Source organism: Syngnathus scovelli, chromosome 2, assembly GCF_024217435.2.
Source record: "Syngnathus scovelli strain Florida chromosome 2, RoL_Ssco_1.2, whole genome shotgun sequence".
NCBI classification, from domain to species: Eukaryota; Metazoa; Chordata; class Actinopteri; order Syngnathiformes; family Syngnathidae; genus Syngnathus; species Syngnathus scovelli.
Genome location: NC_090848.1, coordinates 7,254,382 through 7,275,013, shown reverse-complemented (window position 1 = coordinate 7,275,013; position 20,632 = coordinate 7,254,382).

Genomic DNA, 20,632 nt, shown 5'->3' with positions numbered 1-20,632 from the left:
AAAATGGATTGATTTTGTCAAAGAACGGGACAAAGTGACTTGGACCAAAGGGTTTATTGAAGGGTTACTGGAGAACAGAATAACAGGAACCAGCAAGGACAGACAACGGGGCAACCAACGGGTAGCATACAGGATAGCAGTGTGGGGCAATAGACGGGTTGCATACCAGCTATCAAACAGACTGGTAGGGCAATAGATAGGGCAACAGAAATAACTGAAGGCTGGGTGTGCGGGGTAAAAAAAAAAATCTTGATATGGATATATATACATATATATATATTGTGTGTGCGTGTATGTGTGTCATGGGGTTGATAAGAGTTACTTGGACGTGTCCTCTGGACGTCACAATACCCTATGGGGGAAGGTGTCACAGAGGAGGCTATCAGGCAGAACGAGGACATCTCCGCTCTGGTTAGTACAGTCCCAATACACCTTACTTGCATTGGTTCATTCACATTTACATGTTTGGCTTTTTAAGGTGATATCACTGTACTCTGAGTTTCAAATAAAAAAAATCTTCGGTCACTTTCTATAATAATGAACAAAATGAATCACGATTATAAACATTTTACCAGTTTCAATCTCAATTATGTCATACCATAAAAGTCAGACGGGCTAATCAAAACTAGTACAGATGTTAGGGTAAATCTTTAAGCCCTCAAACAACACAAGGTTTTGTATACTTAGCTTCTTGTTCAATAACTACATGGGAAGCAACACCATGTCTGCGATGTGAAGCTCTCTTCAGAATGCTAAACAGCAGTGTTTGTGGTTAGGGTGCAAAGGAAGGATGGACAGCCAAAGTCTCTTCTTCAATTGCTTTGCTTCAGAGTGGGCATCAAATCCCTAGTTTGTAATAACTTTCAGGAGTCTGAGCTCTTGCTTGGAGTTGGACTGAATTTATTTTTCCAGTAGCTGTGTGAAGGATGATGAGTCATGAGGTGATGAATCAAAATGAGTCTTCACGATATCATGTAAGTATTTTGAAAATGTAGACTTTTAACTTTGGTTTGGTACCTAATTCCCCCACCGACCCCATCCCCTCACCCTCGACTGACACGCTGAAGCGTTTAAAGCCTTGAAACTGAGAAATCAAACCCTATGTAGGATAATTTCACAGTAAATGCACGTACATATTCCGACAGGAAGGTGCCGCTTGAATACCAACCCTGCATAATTTGCACGAATATACGCAGTTCATTTTCTCAGGGAAAAGACTATTATTCCTTTGTTCTCATTTTATTGTTTCCTTTGCTGCAATAATTTTGTCATTAGGATTCTATATGGAGAATTATACGAATGTGACTTCATGTGAGTCTGTTACTGCTGTTGTCGCTGTCATCTTAGAAGGCTTTTAGTAGGAATTCAAAAATGACAGTGACAACGAGACAATATGACATACAGGAATTCCTCGAGACAGGCAACTTGCCATCAAATGTTAGTCTGAACATCAAAACATTTTACATTTCTAACATAACATCTCGGTCTTGACATTTTAAACCTGCTGGAGGAACCTGATTGTCATTGAGTCTAGGGGACCTATAATGCCGCTCATTCACAAACTGTAGAGAAATTGACAGACATGGAATGACTCTGCTGTGTCAGCAACGTGGCCCATATGGAGCAATAGGTACTGGATAAAAGGGTGTCGCAAATGGCAAGGACTGCCAGATTTTTTATATTTGCAACAGAAGATGCACAAGAGCTTGGAGTGGAGCATAAACGAAACATCTCAAAACAAGGCAAACCACTATATTTCCACCATCTTTCAAAGTTTTCAAAAATCAATTATCTTGTCACATTCATCACATTATTATTTTGTTTTACGAGTGGTCCCTTCCCAGTAAAGGGAGTAACACAAAGCAGGACATATAGAAGAAAGACTGGCAGATGATGTATTACGCAAGCAATATCCTGAGAAATGGGCATAAATGCAATGTGCAATTTTTGCAAAGACTGGATGTCTACGGTTTGAATAACTAGCATATCGCTGTATTATTGTTGTTGCAAGTGAATGACATGACAAAAGAAATTACTGTGAATAAAAACTACTCAAGTCAAATGTATTTATCTTGCTATTAATCACAACAGACAAAGGGACAAATATTGAGAAATATTAATGTAATCCTTCTTTTCCATCACTGTGTGAAAAACCCTGTTTAAAATCAGCGTCAAAATTATGTTTAAGAACTCTTATAGTAGCCATCCCCGGTTAAAATTTGCTCTTGAGCAGTTTTATGAATCTGAGTGGTATTTGTTTTGGCAAGTGCTTGTACATGCCACAACTTTTTGCTTCGAATAGTTATAAATTCAGCCCCCGTTTAGAATAAAGCGTTTGAATTTAACACTAACCATACTATAAATAAAATGTTGATGTTATGTGTGTCAAATCCAGCCAATCCTGTTTAAATTGACTGAGATGGAACAGCACAACTTTTGGCTTAAGCAGCTTTGTTAAAATCCATGCTTGATACCATGAATTAATCATCTCACTATTTCATAATATTCCTTTGTGGTTAACGTTGTCATAGCGACATTATTAAAATCCTACAGAAAACTAGCCATTAGTTCATATAATTTAATGCCAAGAGAAGAAATTGTAATGGCTTCCCAACGTTAATGTGCCGAACACAGTGGGGGCCTATTTTAGGATCAATCCCCCTGCTAATGTTAAACTATTCCCTCCACTATGCGCCAAGATCATAAAAAAATGGTTAACTGTTAGAGACTGTCTAAATATATTGTCAAAAACCTACAAATGTTCTACTTTATATTTTGGGAAATAGTGTTTAATTTGCTAATTATTCTTGCTCATATGCTAATAGTTCAGATGTTCACGTTCAAATTGAACATCGTTCGCCCGTAATCATGTCACTCACTGCTCGTCACTGTCATGCTACACAAGTGTGAAACAAAATGTGAAAAGAGAGGATGAAACATCATTTCATAATTAACGCTGAATTATTGGCTTTCTTAATGATATTTGTCAGGCTGTTGAACAGACAGCAAAGAGCCGAGAGTCACTGTTGTCGATCTCAGATTTATTGCCTCCTGGAATGAATTTGTGAATGCATTTGGCAGTCACAGAGAATGAGGATGGATTCACAAGATATGAGACAGCACATGATAAATATTCACTGATCAACATGCATTAAACTTCACCTAGATTAAACGCTTCATTATCATGCAGTCACTGATAGATCAAGTGCTTCATCTTGCCGGACCTTAACCATTGAACATTTTAAAGTGACGACAAGCCTCGATTTGGTATCAAAGTATAAATTGATGACCTAAATTGTGATCAATCTGAAAGTTAACCAAAGAAAGATTGAAAAGCTCTCAGAGAGTACAGACTACTCTCAAATTAATGTTTGACACCAGTAGTAATCATTTGATGAGGTTTTCTGGATGAGATGTATTTTGGGTAATTCAATAAAAGATATTAAGTCATAACTGACATACCAGGCACAGAATCTAAGTGCAGCATGAGATTCTGTTTGTTAAACAAGGAGAAAAGGAATGCTGGTGGGGCAGGATCAGCGACAAAGCAGCTCCAAGGCAAGCTGATGACAGCTGCCGGAACACGGCTGGTTGCTTGCGGAGGAAGATCTGGTGAGTAGGAAAACAGACAGGTAAGCAAGCAAGCAAGCGGCATGCGCAGTCGAAACAGACGAGCAAGGCAAGTTCGTGGTCGGATACAGGTAGTGGGTCAGGCCGGGTAGCAATCAGGCAAACAGACGGACAAGGTCAGTCGGCGAGCAGACAATGAGCGTATGGGTAGCACCACAGACAAACAAGTGTGTGGCAAGAGAAGTGCGCTTAAGTAGGTGACTTGATAAGAAACAGGTGGCAGACAGTGAGTGCTGATTGTGCAGGGCGTGGCTGTGAACTGTGTGGGTCACAGCGGATGTGACTGTGGACAAGCCAGGAGGGGCGGCAGCTGGCTGTGTGCGAGGAAAAGTAGACCCTGGGAGGAACGGACACGTGACAATAAAATGTTTACCCTGGGTGGAACGGACACGTGACAATAAAATGTTTGCCCTGTGAGTCACTGATAATGTAGGGGTACACACGCCTGACTTGGGGGCGGGATCAGTCCCTGTGATGGTGTGCGACCCTGAACAGGATAAGCCATGTTAAAAATGGATGGCTGGATTTTGCACAATTGTTTCTGCCTTCTAAAGAAGCATCCATTCTCATAAATGATATCACTGCTAAAGAACCTACACACGCTATTGAGCAAAAATGATTTCAGATCCTTTAAAGTTGTGTCTTTGTAAGGATGGAGAGTGAATTTGTGAATGTAACTTGAGTGTTTATTGAATTACAGATGGTATTGGAGTTAATTAAAAAAAGCACATTATTCAATTAAGCCTAGGGCGTCTGGAGTTTCGAATCAAACATTGCAATTCAACCACATTTACTTTCGAAACCTTCACTTCAAACGGAAGGTCAGTCGATGGACAAGAAAGGGAGTTTTCAAAATGAAATGAAAGCTTTAGCTACTGTATCATAATGGAGCAGCCGCGGAGTGTATCAATCATAACATTCTACATAAAATGTATTTCCTCAAAAGTAAAATAGGACACTGAACCTTCATCTGCAAAATGTATAGTATTCCATCAATACCACCACCATCACCTATGGAATGTCTGCATACAATCCTCTCGTTTTCCCCCATCCTGATTACCCCGTCACACTCCGCATGAATACAAATTTTGTCTGCATGGTTATCGGCCGCATCCCCAGTAGAATCCCGCCAGGCGTTCTGTGCTGGGAGGCTAATCACTGCAGGGTGCCAGTCACAGAGCTAAACGTATACAAAGCATTCTTGGATTGTGACAAATGCATTTTCACAGAGCAGTCCATTTAAATATACTAGTCAGTTTACTTGCTGCATTAGATGTACCATGTCTGCACAACATCAGCTATACATTTGTCGGAATACGAATTGACACGTGTACAATAAAATATATTGGTCCCTTCTTCCGATCATAGCAAAGATTCCAGAACCGCTCTGAGGATGTTATGACATTTATTACCGGTGTAACAATCCAAAATGGGTTATAGAACCACATAGGTTTTAAATCCTCCTTAGAATAAGGTTCAAGCCAGCTTCACAGCTCAACTGCTGCAGTGCAACGTGAACGGAATAAGAGGACTTAATATTTATGCAAATTATAATCTGATTAACACCTGATTTGTTGTTGTTGCGCAAATTTACATTAGATGATCTGGGAACGGGTTAGGTACAGGTTTACAACATGCTTGTGTGTGTTTCCGATAAGAATAGCCTTATGGCAATCATTATTTCACACACTACTATTGGAGATGTGCACCAATAGACAGTTCAACTGAGTTGTTCAAACTGAAGCTATAAAATTTGTTCAGGTCAATGCATGGATAGGAAATGATTTTGTGGACTTTTGTTTCACTTTTATTTGTATTCCTCTAACAGGAGTAAAGTTGTGATTGGAATATAATTAAGCATACCAGTCTCTTAAGGCTTTTTCGATAGTTTCAGGTTTAGTTTTACACAGAAGTGACACCACTGCATTTTATCCACTTGGTTCACTGAACTAGATGATTCCGGGAATCCGCAGTGCAATCAGCAAGCTTTTTCCCTTACAATATTGGCGGTCAGCAATTTGAGCTGGAGCGATCACAGCCCTTCTTTGTCTTCCTGAGACTGATTGGCAACTTCTCATAAGGGCAAAATTGTGAAATCACTATTCAAATTCAAAGGGGGAAGATGGCGGTAAAATTGCTAACATAATTTATAAATTACATTGTGTAACTTCACAAACTAGTCCCTCCTCGTATTTCAAACCAATGGCACACCCTCTCACTAACATGCATGATGGCAATTTTTAAACATGGTCTTTCATAATTAGTTTCGCAAGAGTTTGCAGAAAAGTTGCTTCATTTATATATACTTAAAATATACCCTGTAATTTTTGCATGTGCATCGTCTGCTTGCAGTTACTATATTTAAGAAAAAAATGGTGTGCTTAACCGACAAACACAAAAAGCACTAAAAACTACTTAATACAATGACTATGAAAAATAATATAAAATCTCGTTTCAGAGGTGGTGATATTGACTCGTGCCACAAAGCGTTACCTTCCGCGAACCTCTCCAAGTGTGCTTGAAAGACATTCGTGTAAACAGTACAGTAGTAACAGAAAAGAACTTTAAAAGGAAACTTTTCATGACAACATGAACTTGGAAGCACATCTTTGCAAGTTTTAGCTTTTAAGTGCTGTGTCGTGCTGTTTCACAGCTGGATCAACTTTGAAGTCGTGGCCTTACTGCAGTATTTGTGGTTGAAAGAAAGCACTTGTTGCACTCGACATATTCAAATCCCACTTGAAGAGAATTATTCACGCTTGTATTGATAGAGTCCTTTTTTATCTTTGTGAAAACTAACAGACATTTTGATCCATTATTTTCTCTTGATGCAATCGTCACGGGCAATCTCGGATGTTTTCCAAAGAAGTACACTGACCAATGCGGGGGGAAAAATGACATTAGAAGAAAACGATATTTGGAGAAGCAGTTCAGATTACTTTACTAGTTCATGACTTGGGACGTTTTTTTATTCCCTTTCCTGTTCCATGTACAGTATTTATATATTTTTTACCCTCTCTTGTCTTTGAACTCAGCCTTGAGGGGATTTCTTGTACTGTAGCACCAAGTGAAAATCACTAGTCCTTCATTGGGAGAAATGGGATGAGATGAAAGTAAGGGATCTTGGTGATGGGCTGAGAAATTACAAGAGATTCATTTGCTGGTTCCTTTCATGCTTGGCTTGATTCAGAAATACATCACAAGAACAAATATTGGGGAAGGTATAGTGAGGTAATATGTATACGCACTTGTTTTTTTTTTATATATATGCAATGAAGCAATGACGAATGATAACAGTTACATTTAATCTTCCTTTGCCACTACGGGTCATAAATATTCTGACGTCCTTTTCATTGACGAGTCATGAATAATCGATCAATCACCTCAAGAGCCAAGGCTTATGTTTTTTTAGAGAAAGATCCAATTTCTTTTCCCTCCTGTGGATATCAGAATCATGCAAATATGACAGCCACTTTTCTTTGTATCCACTCAACTGTATTTATATGTATGGTGCATTCACAACAGTTGTACTAAAAAGCACTGTAAACAAAACATATAATAATGATGTGTAATCAAAAAAAATAAATCTCCAGTCCAAATGTGGCCCAGCTCCTTTTACACTGGCATACAGCAAATAGAGAGTTCTATTCCTTCTTGTCGCACATGTTGTTTGCAGCAATTATTAGCTTTCGATGAGAGGCGAACAAAACTGAAATGCCCATTGACCTGTATTGGATGAGCTTGTGAGATGTTAGAAGTGATCACAGTGTGCATGTGTCAGTCAGTCAGTCAGTCAGTCAGTCAGACATGACACTAATTCACAGTGTGTGAGCCCCTTCGTTATGTATTTCTTTGTTGATGGCGCAATCAGCCTGTTCCTTTGGCTGATTGCTAGCATTCTGCTTCGAGCCAAAATTTAGTTTCAGCATGCTTGTTTGCCCGTTTGTGTAGCTGTTGGGGATTCTGCTATCAAGACAATGCTTTCTGTGAGTTGCGGACACCAATTAAATGTGGGCATGGCTGACCTGTTTACTGTGGATTATGGAACGTTTGATGACTATGGACCGCAACAGATATCCAGTCTTCAAAGTCTCATTTTCTCAAACATGACGTTATCGGTTCTGTATCCTGGCTTTGGAGTGACCTGACACAGTTAATTTCAAAGTTGTTATAAAGTAATTTCCAACTATTCCTGCAGTTCACTGTGGTGCCACGTTTGGGCCTCACACCACCCTCTCACCTTATGTTAGTACGATGTACGATGCCAGTCATAATTGTGACAATTAATTTGTTTTTATGAAGTAAAAATAAAGTTTGCAGAACGGTTTTATTTTCAATGCCTGACTTCCTGTTTGACTTTCCTGTTTGTGTAATTTCTTCAGCTTCGTGAAAATACGTAAGCAGCATTTGTTGAACTATTCTCAGAAGTGTTTTCTCATATTTCACCTATAAAAACTTGCACAATACAGATTTTAACATATGTTGTAATTTATAGTTATAACATTTCATGAAAAAAAAAGTATTAGTATTATCATTATGACTCATTGCGCGAGGGAAAAATAATGAGGGCAGATTCAGAATCAGCAGGAAAAAAATGATCTCCAGAAATTAACTTGAATCTCTGATTAAAAAATATAGTAAAACATTGTTGACCAGTGTAATCTACCAGGTAGTTATGGAATGAGTGGTGTACATTGGTCCTTTGACCTCTCTGCTGAGCGAGAAGGCCATAGAATTTGAAGAACACATTTATCAAATCTTTCACCATGACCTGGTTCACCGCTACGTTGCTCATTTCTTCATTTCATTTATATCACTGACACCCACACACGCTTGAACTCCCAAGCATGGACCCATGTGCCGCTCGCTCCTCGCCGTGGCTAGACAATCTGCGTGAGGCCGTCTGAGGGAGAATGAAGGGCAGGCAAGCAAAGGTGACGATGCCTAAAAATGCCGTGAACCAATGGAGAAACTTACATAAAAGGACAAGGCTAACGTTTTAGCTTTAAAAAGCACCTGGCCCTTTTCTGTCTGGCTGTGATATAACGAAAAGGAGCACACGTCCTCCTCATTCCACACCATTGTAAATTGACAGATGCTATCGTGGTAGGTTAAAAAAAAAAAAAACACCAGGATAATCCAAGAATAATAAAGTTGAACCTAGGCCACAAATGTATGCCCTGACATCACCTCATTGGCTAATCAAAGCAAACAAGCTGCTTTCTTTGCAGGGCTTGTGAATTCCTTGGGAAATAGACACAGATTATGAATCAGGCTCCTTAAGTATATAACAGCAGCATGCTGTTGTAAATCACTAATATGTTGTCTGATTTAATTAACTCTAGCAAATGTTTTAAAGTCATTTGAGTCTGGAAATGCCCTGAAGTGAAAAAATGTGATAATCTGTATAATCATATATTTTTACCAGTGCAGTCTATCCTCACACTAACTTTACATGGGGGAGCTCCAAAACAGGTTTTCGGTTATTTTTTATTGAGTCAGAGTAAAATATTTTATTGACGTCAGACGAGAACAAAAGTGGGTTTGTTATATGTTTAATATACTCTCTGCTATTACTGTTTATGACAATGCTTTGGCAATATGTGATATATCTCATCATAAAATTGTATAGAACCTCCTTCACCACGAACGCACGATGGTAAATTGCGGATCCATTTTCAATTTCAGATGATCTTCATGAGTTATGCAACGACTGTAATTACCACTTGAGTCCCTGATTAAACAACGTGAGCCTGTTGTGAACACAACTAGAGAGAAAGTAATAAAACAAAGGAGATGTTGCAAGAGAAGAGTCAACACCTTGTCGGCACATAAAGCTTCCAGTGCTGTGAATTTCTTTTTTTTCCTTTCAGTTTGGCAGAATGAATTTCATTCTCCCTGCCTCCATTCAAGTCAGCAAACTAATATGCAGCAAGGTGGAAGCACTTTTTTTGGATCAGTCTCTCAAACCTTGAGAAAAAGTAATGAACATTTACCTGATGTAAATCTCTTGCACACAAATCGTTGTATCTAATTAGTTTCAGAACTGCAGTACTAAAAAAATATTACACACAGCGGTGGGAGGGGGCAAAGCCGACTTTTACAAGAACAAATTTCCTGTTGAAAGGCAGCTCATACTGGTCTTTCTACGGCCTCTTTTAGATGTTGTTGATTGTGGTTAAGACTGAAAAAAAAGTACATTACTAGATTTGGGTTGATTAAATCGACATGGATTAGTGTTCAAGACATTCATTACTTTGATAGATGTTTCCGAGTTAGTTGTAATAGTGTTTTCATGAGGTTTTTTTTCGGAATGTGCCTTTCATCATCCTGCTCACAAGTCAAAAGAACACAGTCCAAGTGTGAGGTAATGACATTGAGGGGGACAAAACAATAGCAAGCTCAGTCCTCACTGGTTTCTAATATTGTTTTCCCTCAATCTTATAACCTTTTGAAGGCAGATTCCTGGAGTGAGGAACATTTGATGTCTTATCGAATTAGACAAATAGGGAAAAAAATGGACTGTCGAATGAACACATCTCAATTTCCTGTGTGTGCGCGCGTGTTTTTTGAGTTTTAACCCGAGCAGTCGTGACTGGTGATCTTCATCTGTTATACAAAGGGTTTCTGTAATTTTTATTGCTTATTCATGATGGAAACCGATTCTGAGAATATCATCCTTTGAAAGCCAATCTGGATGATTTGAATGCTTTTGTCAAAGTGTTAATTAAGGTAGAACACTGACTTGGAAAAGGTGTCCTTTCTAGTCTTATTTGTTATGGTAGATCAGAACCTAACCTCTCCAAATTGCTTGTAGGAGTGATCTTGAGTGTCAAAGGTTGTTTGTCCATGTGTCCTGGAATTGGCTGGCGACCAATTCAAGGTGTTGCTTGCCTACCGCCCAAAGATGGCTGGGATAAGCGCCAGCACGCTCGCGACCCTCATTAGAATAAATGTTACGGGAGATGAATGAATACGCGCTGATAGCGTTGTGGAGTAAGGACATCCATGTTGCATTGAAAAAGTATCACAGCCCGATGCCTGTTAACGCAGACCATGTTTACTTAGAGCACTGCTTTTCAATTATTTTCTGTTATGCCCTCCCAGGAAGAAGAAAATATTTCACGCCCCCCCCAAACTCTCCTCAGTGACTATAAATAGTATTATTTGTCTAAAAAAGTGTAATATGTACACTGAATAACATTTTATCCTAATTAACATGCTCCCTGGGGCCACACACACACCCGGTCTGACATCGCACCGCACCTCCCATGCCCCAGTTTTTGCAAAGCACTGACTCAGAGTATGTTAGCAAAACATTACGTCCATTGGGTTTAATTTAAAATGGTTAACGTTCTTCAGGTCTTTATTTATTTGGGATTATTTCTGACACATATTTTTGCAGGGAACATACAGCCAACATCGGGCTGTTCTGAAAACATTCTACTTTAAAGTGATGGATTACCTGGTGCATGCAAACACAAACACAACAGTGATAGAAGAGAGTTAAGAGTGAGGTTTATGGTTGTAATAGAAATAGGATGTGTGCATAGAAGAGCATTTGGTAAATAATGCATCTCCAAATGCATGTGGGGGGAATAATAAAAAAAAATCTGCTACGTTGAGCACCCCATATGTTAATATTAGTCTGAATAGATGTACCCATGAGCACCTGATATAAAACAACATGCAAGATGGAAACATAACCATTGATTATATTTTTCTCACTTTGTTTATGTTATATATTGGGGTTGTGTGCTTTTTCTCAAAACGACTTGATTGCTGCACCCCAAGGTCACTTTGTCATGGTGTAAAACTTGATTAGTCAATTACTTAGTTTTAACGAGCTGAGCAGATAAGCTCCTTTTGTGGGATTTGATGCGGACGTTAACAGCGGCGTCGCTACAATGTGGCCTTGGAGTGAGTTGGAATTTCCAGTCAGCGTGAAAGCTTGTGTCTTGCATGAAATGCATGTTGAACACTTGATTGATGTGATACATTCTAAATAATGAAAAAATGACAGAGTCAAGCATGCTTTTTTTGTTCTGTATGTCTTGAAACACTTTCTAATATGTCTTGAAACATTTCCAATTATAAAAAAACATTGCAATCTTACAATGGATACAGAGAAAGGAAAACCTTCGATGCATGATGTCATTAAGTTTCTAGCAATATTGTACGTCTCATGTCACCCTAAATTAGTTTTGAGTTAATTGATTGGAATAAGAGGATACATACACAACCAAAATGGACTCGTCATTGTGGTCACTTGTTCATTTCATGCATGTACACGTATGATTAGTATTAATCTTTGGAGGCTTTTTGAAACCAAGCAGTTACCCATTTCTCTGAGTCCAAGGTGAGGTTTTAATTTTTTCACGACCATCAATTCAATTTGCAATTTACAAAGTATGATGATGTTCCTGAGGTGAAGGGAATTTTGATATTTAATCACCACGACTCAACAAACCGTCCTGTGAATGACAGGTAACTGTCCTTGCAGATTAAATATTGCATTGTGGCTAATTACATTCCACTTTAGATAATACATTGAGAATCATGTGATACCAGCAATCTAATGAGAATATAAATCATGCTTTATATGTATCCAGGATGGTATGTATTTACTTCTTTTGGACTGTCAAAATTTCAAGTTGTTGTGTTCTACTTTTACCAAACTGTGTGTTAATCTTTTGCGACTTTCTTGTTTTTTTTCTAACCAGAGGCCAGACATTCAACAAAGGAAAGATGACTAAAAATGTGGCTAGACTCTGTTGCGTCACAGCCTCATACATTTACTTTGCACCATAGATATTCACATAACGCATGTAGGCAGAACTAGAGAACTTTTTGACCTCCATATAAAAATTCCATAACTTTTCTGATGAAACAAGAGTTGAATGGCACATTTGTCATGGCCTGACGCTCCCACCATGAGCATCATGATACTGATTTATCAGTCCAACATTTGCTGACTACTGACTGTTCCCCCTTCAAACAAGGCTTCCTCCCTGTGTTAGTCCACATTTTCTCTACGGGCCTAATTAAAGGAAGCAGAGACAAAAGAGCAAAAAGGCTGATTACATAAATATTAACCGTTTTCCAGTCAGGGTTTTAGGCTATAGTCAGTGAGGTCTGATGACAAATGCTGATACCGACCACATAGAATAGCTAGATACTTTTTTTTTTTTTTTTGGGTATTATAGCTGCAAGTAGTGATTATTTTATTAACTTTTTATATGAATTAAGGAATCATCTTTGAAAATAATACCTTCCATTTCTTTATTGACAAGACGTCAAGTGATTGTTCTCCAAGTGTCATGTTAGATGTATTATTCAAAAACTTTTTCACACGCTCTCCCCTCAATTTATCACTTCCAAATCACTTTGAAGTTCCACCTGTTTGATAGGATTTGCTGCTGCCACATGCCTAGGGTAACCAACTTCCTGAAAAATAAATAAGGGACACCTCATTGGCGGGGATGGCTGACCTGATTGCCTTCCACCTTCCTGGCATGTTTTTTTATGTGCTTTTTTTTGTAGATTAACTAATTAAACCTGAATTGAATAAAATGCAGATTTCATGAGCACATTAAAAGTTTTTCATTTAGAAATGTATTTATATACACAATACAAAATAATAAAAAAAAAACTTAACCGAGGATGGTTCAGTTTTCACTAACTAGCCCAGTTTACTGTAATTTCTGGACTATAAGCCACACCTGATTATAAACCATACCAGTTCAAATTAGAGGAAAATCTTGTTTTGTTCATGTATAAGCTGCAGCGGACTATAAGCCGCAAGTTTTTTAATATTTAATTATTATTTGTAAGAGAATATACACAAAGAGGCTTGTCAGGGAAGAGATGGTTCTTTGGGGACGCATATCTTTTATTAACATAATGTTTACCGACAGAGGTGAAGGCGCTCTGCAAACATACGTACGTACAAATAGGCATAAATCTCAGCGACGACTAAAATAAACTTAATGTGCAGGGAACACTAGCAACACACAACTAATAATAAATAAAATGGGATCACTTAGAGGTTGAAGTGACATATGGCATAAAGAAGTCAGCATATGTGTGACAGAGTTCCTACTGCCCGACTCAAAGTTGTTTAGTGCCAGTAAAAGCCACTCAGTCTCCGTCAGGCATGACAAAGGTACCATTCAACCAGTTATAACTTGATGTTTCATCAAAGGGGGTATGGACGATATTGTGAAGGTTAAAAAGTTCCAAGTGCTACTTTAAAACTGTATATAATATAAAAAGAATAATTAATAAACAAAACATTCCTTAGAAAACAGCTCAATGCCACATTATGTGGAGACAGCCTATTTTTTCCATTTATATTTCCTCTGAGATCATGCTGGTGTGAAGAAAACAGTCAGCCTGATGTTTGCTTACCAAGTTGCTTTGATGTACTGGACAATATTCTTCTCAGTCTCAATCCTCTCCCCTCGAACAGACTGTTTCCTTGTTTTCCTTTCTCACCTCTTAAAATGTGTCTCGTCACGGTGGCACATGTGTAGTGAGATGACTGATGCTATTGTTGATGTCACGTTTTCATACAGTAAATGAAGTGTGGTTTCAGTTTCTTTAAACACTACAGATTTTCGTGTAAAAAATAGCCGGTTCAAAATGAAGCTAGTAACGCTGAGAAGAGATGCGGTGAGCCTTAATGTGCGGTGGAAAAGTAACAGAATCAGAATTGAAGATTTGAGGGTAATTTCAAACGCTTTCTTTCTTTCTTTCTTTCTTTCTTTCTTTCTTTCTTTCTTTCTTTCTTTCTTTCTTTCTTTCTTTCTTTCTTTCTTTCTTTCTTTCTTTCTTCTTTCTTTCTTTCTTTCTTTCCACAATAAATACAAGGTGGGAAAAAAACTGAGTTACAAGCTGTGCAAAACAAATTTGCAAAATAGCAGGAATGCAAACCTTGAACCATCAATGGAGAGGGAATCTTTTTGTGACCCGTCTTAGAAAGTCTCTGACTTTTCCAATTAGTCAAAGTTGGCCTAACCTAGCCATGTTAATTGTTCTTGAACCAAACACCTTGGGCGAGACTGCACCACATTTCCATCATAATTGAATGAAACTGCTGTACTGAAGACTTTGGCTGCAAGCACCAGACTCTATTTTTACACAGCTGCTCTTTTTTTTTCTCAATCTCTTCATCTGGCTACACAACCAGCAGGCATCGATTTGACAAAATTTACAGAGGATTGAAAAAAAACAAAACTACTTGAGGCAATGTTGCAGGAATACAAAAATAGACTATTTTATAAAAAGGTTCCTCAATGGGGCTTCTCCTGTCGGTTCTAGATACAACCTAACAGGGCAAAAGGGTTCTTTGCAGAACCTCGAATTCGAGGATCCGAGTGGAAACTTTCAAAGATGGTTCTTGCTGGGTTCTCGGTAGAACAATCTCAGTGGCTTCCAAATGTAACTTTGATGAAGGGTTCTAACAAGAACCAAAAAAGGTTCTCCTGTGAGGACAAGCCGAAGAACCTTAAATGGTTCCAGCCAGCACATTTACTCCCGAGAGTGCACCCTTACATTCAATGTCATCTTGTCATCTATTCACAGATTCACGTAGTGCCACTATCCTTCTACAACTGAATGGAATATAAATGAGAACGTTTCCACACAGACAGATATAGGCCTTCTGCAAGACATCTTAACGATGGTTGTTTTGCATCCCTAAAGACTTACCAACCAATCTTAAGCCTCTATCTCAGCGAGCAGCAAACAATTGTGTTTTCGAAGGCGATGAATGCTTTGTTCTAAGAGTTTGTCAGGGTTTGTTCAAGGTCGTAAATGTTGGCAAAACGTTTGCCAACAGTCACAGTGATTTTTCTTGTCCTAAGAAAATTTTGAATATAGTGAACGATTGTCTAGGGACCGTTTGGCGAATATTTGCAACCTTGAAGACACCCTGACAAGAAAACATTTTCAGCCTCAGAAAACACTCTCAATTGTTGTTGCCTCAGTGGAATACGGGCTTTAGCAATGGAGCAGACCTCCAACTTTGAGTATAAATAGTTGTTTTTTTCAGACCAGTTCAGGCTGGTGAAGTCCTAAGTTTCATTGCATGAACTGATGAACTCCTCTCGGATAAGATTAAAAATATCTAAGACATACAGAGCAGCCCAGTTGCGATTGATTCAGTGACTTGAGGAAGACCTGACCCAGCTGAATGACAATATCTACAAGCAGGATTGTTAAAATAAAAATACAACATACATGTAATTTTATTGGTCATCAAGCATCTATCCATTTTCTATACCACTTATCCTCTTCAGGCTCACATGTGAGCTGGACTCTATTCAACTTATTTCGTAAAGGCGGACTAGACCCTGGACTGGTTGCCAGTCAATCGATCCCCCCCCCCCCCCCCCCCCGCTTTATACCGTATGTGCATACGGTATACCTGACTGATATAATCAGCTTATCAGTAAGCGCTGCAGAAGCCCGGTTAATGATCCTGATCTTTAGAATCGCTCCAGGACTCTGTCTCTCGAGGACCAGGATTGCCCACGCCTGGTACAAAGCAAAGGCCCTAAAGAGGCAGCCTCCGAGTGGGATCCGGCTAGCCGGCTATTTATAGCCCCTCAACTTATTCCTTCACTACGTGTTGTGAGTCAGCACGTGTAGTATGTCGTGACTTGCCTCCATGCCAACAATACACAGACAGCCTTTAGAAAAGATCTTATAAGTGATTCATTGTTAAAGTGGAAATCAACCCTAAGGATTTTTTTTAAGGGATACACGGTATGTGTAAGCAACAATAGAAACCATTAGATATCTGGAATGACTTAAAAATCATTCATCAACATCCTGGGAGAGCCATATTATTGATATATGTCATATTGTTGCCACTTGAGGCCAAAAATTGCGCTAACCCTTTAGGTAAGTAAATGCCATGTTTTGAACGTATTTTTAAAACATAAATAGAAAATTAAAGGTAGACTAAATTTTAAACAGCACTGTTACGTACATATGCCAATTTAAGATTAAACTGGAAGCTTTGACCTATTGGGGTGACGTCCCCTTATTTTCAACTTTATAATACACAGCATGTCATATATTATTATTCGTTTTTATATTTGTTATCGGAGCTGTCCAGTTGACATGGCCTGTGCAGGGGCAGTGATTTCACAGTGGCTGGATTGGAATAACTAAAAGAAGGTGCAGCTCATTTGATGGATTATAGGTACCGTGTGTACAGCATTCTAAGTTTCATTGTGTGGTGTCACAACCATGATAAAATGAGTAGCGCCACAAGTATACAGACTGGAGGTGACTTGATTGAATTAGCCTTTAGCTGTTGAACCAGAATGTGTTTTTCCTAGGTTACCCAAAATGAATCACTAAGTCAGTGGCAAGTGAAAGTAGTACAATAGTATATGGGCTGTCACTTTTCTACATTTGGTAGTCTAAGCGCTTCGCACTGCTTCGTCATTCAGCAACTGATGACATACCATAGTTTTTCAAAATGGTTTGAAAGGCTTTAATCATAGGAAGGGGGTAAAAGATGAGATGTTCGGCTGGATTTGAGGTGAAGACAGACCTTTCTTGAAGTATAGCATGGCTCCTCTATCCCTGCAGGATTGCCCTTCAAAGCGTGTATTAATCCATTATTGATCTGCGACATACGTGCACCTAATTACATTAACGTTGACAGGTAGATGTGGGGAACTATGGATGTCCCTCAAGTGGATGCCCAGGCCCACTGCCCTATTGACTGCATTCTTTAGTGTTTGACACCAGTGCTCACGGCATCAGGTGTCACATTTGCAACCAAAAAGCGGGAAGACCATACTCAAAGGGCAGTTATACAAACAACAGGTTATTTGATTTGTATGCTACCCATGACTTGTCTCTCTGAGGGTATGTCGATTTAACGATTAATCTAATAAATTAGGCCTTGCAGGCAAGGTGAGATAATGACTGTGGTGTTCACGGCACTTATACCATGTGAAAAATTGTCAATGACGGTGATGATGATGACAAGCGTCATTCGCCAAAACAAGACAATTGAGAGCGCTACGTGTCCTTGTTGAAGTGGGCAACATCATTTGCAAGTGTACACGCGGCACATAATAACCTGTCTGTGTGTATTATCATACGCTTGTGAATCTGTTTCTTGTTTTCTTAAGGAATGACACTGGGATTTTTCTTTTCCATGTGGTCACAGAGCTGAGGGCCAGAGGGGTGTGTTAGCAGCCTGGTTATCTCAGTTGGATTCCTCTTCACAGTGTTCAAAGGCGCACAGCAAAGCCACAACCCGTGTGAAGGCAAAGAAGAACATATTCACCATAAAAATTTTCACATCACTATATCAGTATACCTTACACTGACAGGACATTTTTATGGGAGTTACGCTTCTCAGTATAATTCAACTCAAGAGCTGGATCACCTTTACAAATCATACTATGAAATATTAAAAATAAATAAATAAGGGCCGCACAAATTAAAGGAAAACAAAAATTCCCCGCACATCCACTTTATTTATTAGGTGAGGTTAGGGTATAATAAATAAATAACCGGATTTATAAAAATTTTGAAAATAATTGGACAGTTATTTTGCAATGGTGGAAAGTACATGAGACTTTTCCCAAGAAGAAAAAGAAGGTGCATTTCACAAACATTTCCACACTTCAAATATGGATTCGGTGATTACTGCGCACAAAACTCAGTCTGCGGCTCTCCATTGAGCCAGTGATGCCATTAAAACCAAAAGATATTTTGTTTGAGCGCGTCACACATAGTGGTTAACCACATTGGTGAGATAAAAAAAAAAAAAAAATCAATATTGGTGAAAAAAACATATGCGTGGATTGATTAATTCTATTTCATGCGCAAATAATTCAAAATATTTCCATGATGTAAATGATGGTTATGCCCTCGTGATGAACCTCCACCCACACTTAATGGCTGCCTCTCACTGCAAACAGTAAATTAGCCATGAACAAAATCAATTGACCGAACAAACTAGCTTGGCAGATTCGATTCTTCTTAAGGTACTTAATAACTCCACCATTTGGAAGATGTGATTTTACATCGATTATAAAATAGCCTATACACCAATTGCGGCCAAAGGAGATGACAGCACATTATCTCTTCAGGGGAAAATTGAATTGAATAGAAAAAAAAAATACTTTATAGCAGGGGGTCAGCAAGCTTTTATGAAATGAGAACTACTTCTAAGTTCCTGATTAGTGTCAAGGTTTGATACACATTTTTTAAATAAAAAGATGCTTAAATGACCTTTAGTCATATATTATCTGCTATGAGTAATAATCATATTAATTTACATAAATACATTGTTCAAGTTAATAATTTCTAATAATAATTGCGGGCACAAACAAGGAACAAGCAACAAGATTTCTATAAATCTCTAAATCAGTAAAGAATCTCTAAGTCAATAAATAAATCTCTAAATAAAAAAAAATCGCTAAATAAATCTTGAAATAAAGAAATAAATTGAAAACATAAACATAAATTAATCTCTATATTGCAAAATAATTCTCTCAATCTCTAAATCGCTCTCGAAAAAATATCAAAGTAAATCTCATAATTTAAAATAAATCTTTCAATAAATCTTTCAATAAATAAATCTTTCAATAAATAAATAAATAAATACATTTCTAGTCTTAAAAAAAAAGGGGCCTTCTTTTGGGCATCGATGTATTCATACAAGCAGAAAGCTATCCAACCAAGACAGGAGCAGATGGTGCAGGCAAAGTAGAGGATATCACACAATAGCAGGCAGAGAGAAAATTAAAAGGAAGATTTGATTTATCATGTTTCTCACGTACGTTCACTGTCCAGAGAGCGAGAGTAGAACAAAAAGGTCTGCTTAAATGTGATATGATTTTCTTGAATTCTTACGAGAGGACTTCAAAATGTTCAGGATTCTTGAGCTACACAAATATATGTCCATTTGATTGATTGCATTTGAAGGTTTATTGGAAATTGTAGGGATTTTTTAAAATGATTATATGCACTTAATTGGATCTCTGGGGTCAATGCTCATCCATCAAGTATGAAACTAAACATATTCTTTTGAGAACTATTTGCAAATATGTGCCTGTGACTGAGACATTTTTGATAGTGCTCAGTTGTTACGTAACATTGTGGCTAATTTACATAATACCACCCTTACTTGAGTTTCTCCGCCCATGTCGACAGTATTCCCAAACTGTGAATAGATAAATAATAAATAATGAAAATAATAAATACATAGGTTTTGTCTGTCTGTTGCACAGCATAGGGAATAAAATAAAGACTCGAGTGATGGAACTAACAGCGGAATCAACAGAAAGTTGACGTGATGAGAACTATATGTATGTGACACATTGCAATAATTTGGACTTTCCTGACTTTCAAATATCTTACATCCATGATATAAGTTTTAAAATATGGTTTGGTTGATTATAATTCTGAACACTTTCTTTACCTTTGTTTTTCTCAAGTCATCCATAATTTTTCTTTGATGTAGTGTGTTGCAAAAACTTCTCAACTCATACTGTATCCACTTTTTTTCCACTTTTGTTTGTTTTCAATTCAATTAGGTAGGTTTAGGACACAATATTGTTTGGGTCTTGATATTTTTATAATACAGTATTGTTTGGGACTTTTGTTTGTTTTCACAGAATTCAATTTGGTACATTCAGAACACAATATTGTTTGGGTCATGAAAGACCAGTCACAATGTAGCTGGTTATTAATATGGGGAACTCTTCTTTGAAAAGAGCAGCAGTGAATAAATTCATTTATCGAAAGCAGAGAATAGTGCATTCAAAGACATACATGACTTGCTGTTTATGTTTTTCCACTGAGCTCCACAAATTAATTTTACCCTTAAAGGTCACACGATTGTTCACTTCCCTCCTTGCAACATAGGAATAACTAAGAATAAGAATCAAGTCTTTTGTTTCGGTTTTCTCTTATGAATTACGCTCTCATTCCAGTCCTCTGGAGTTTTCAAAAAATTGCA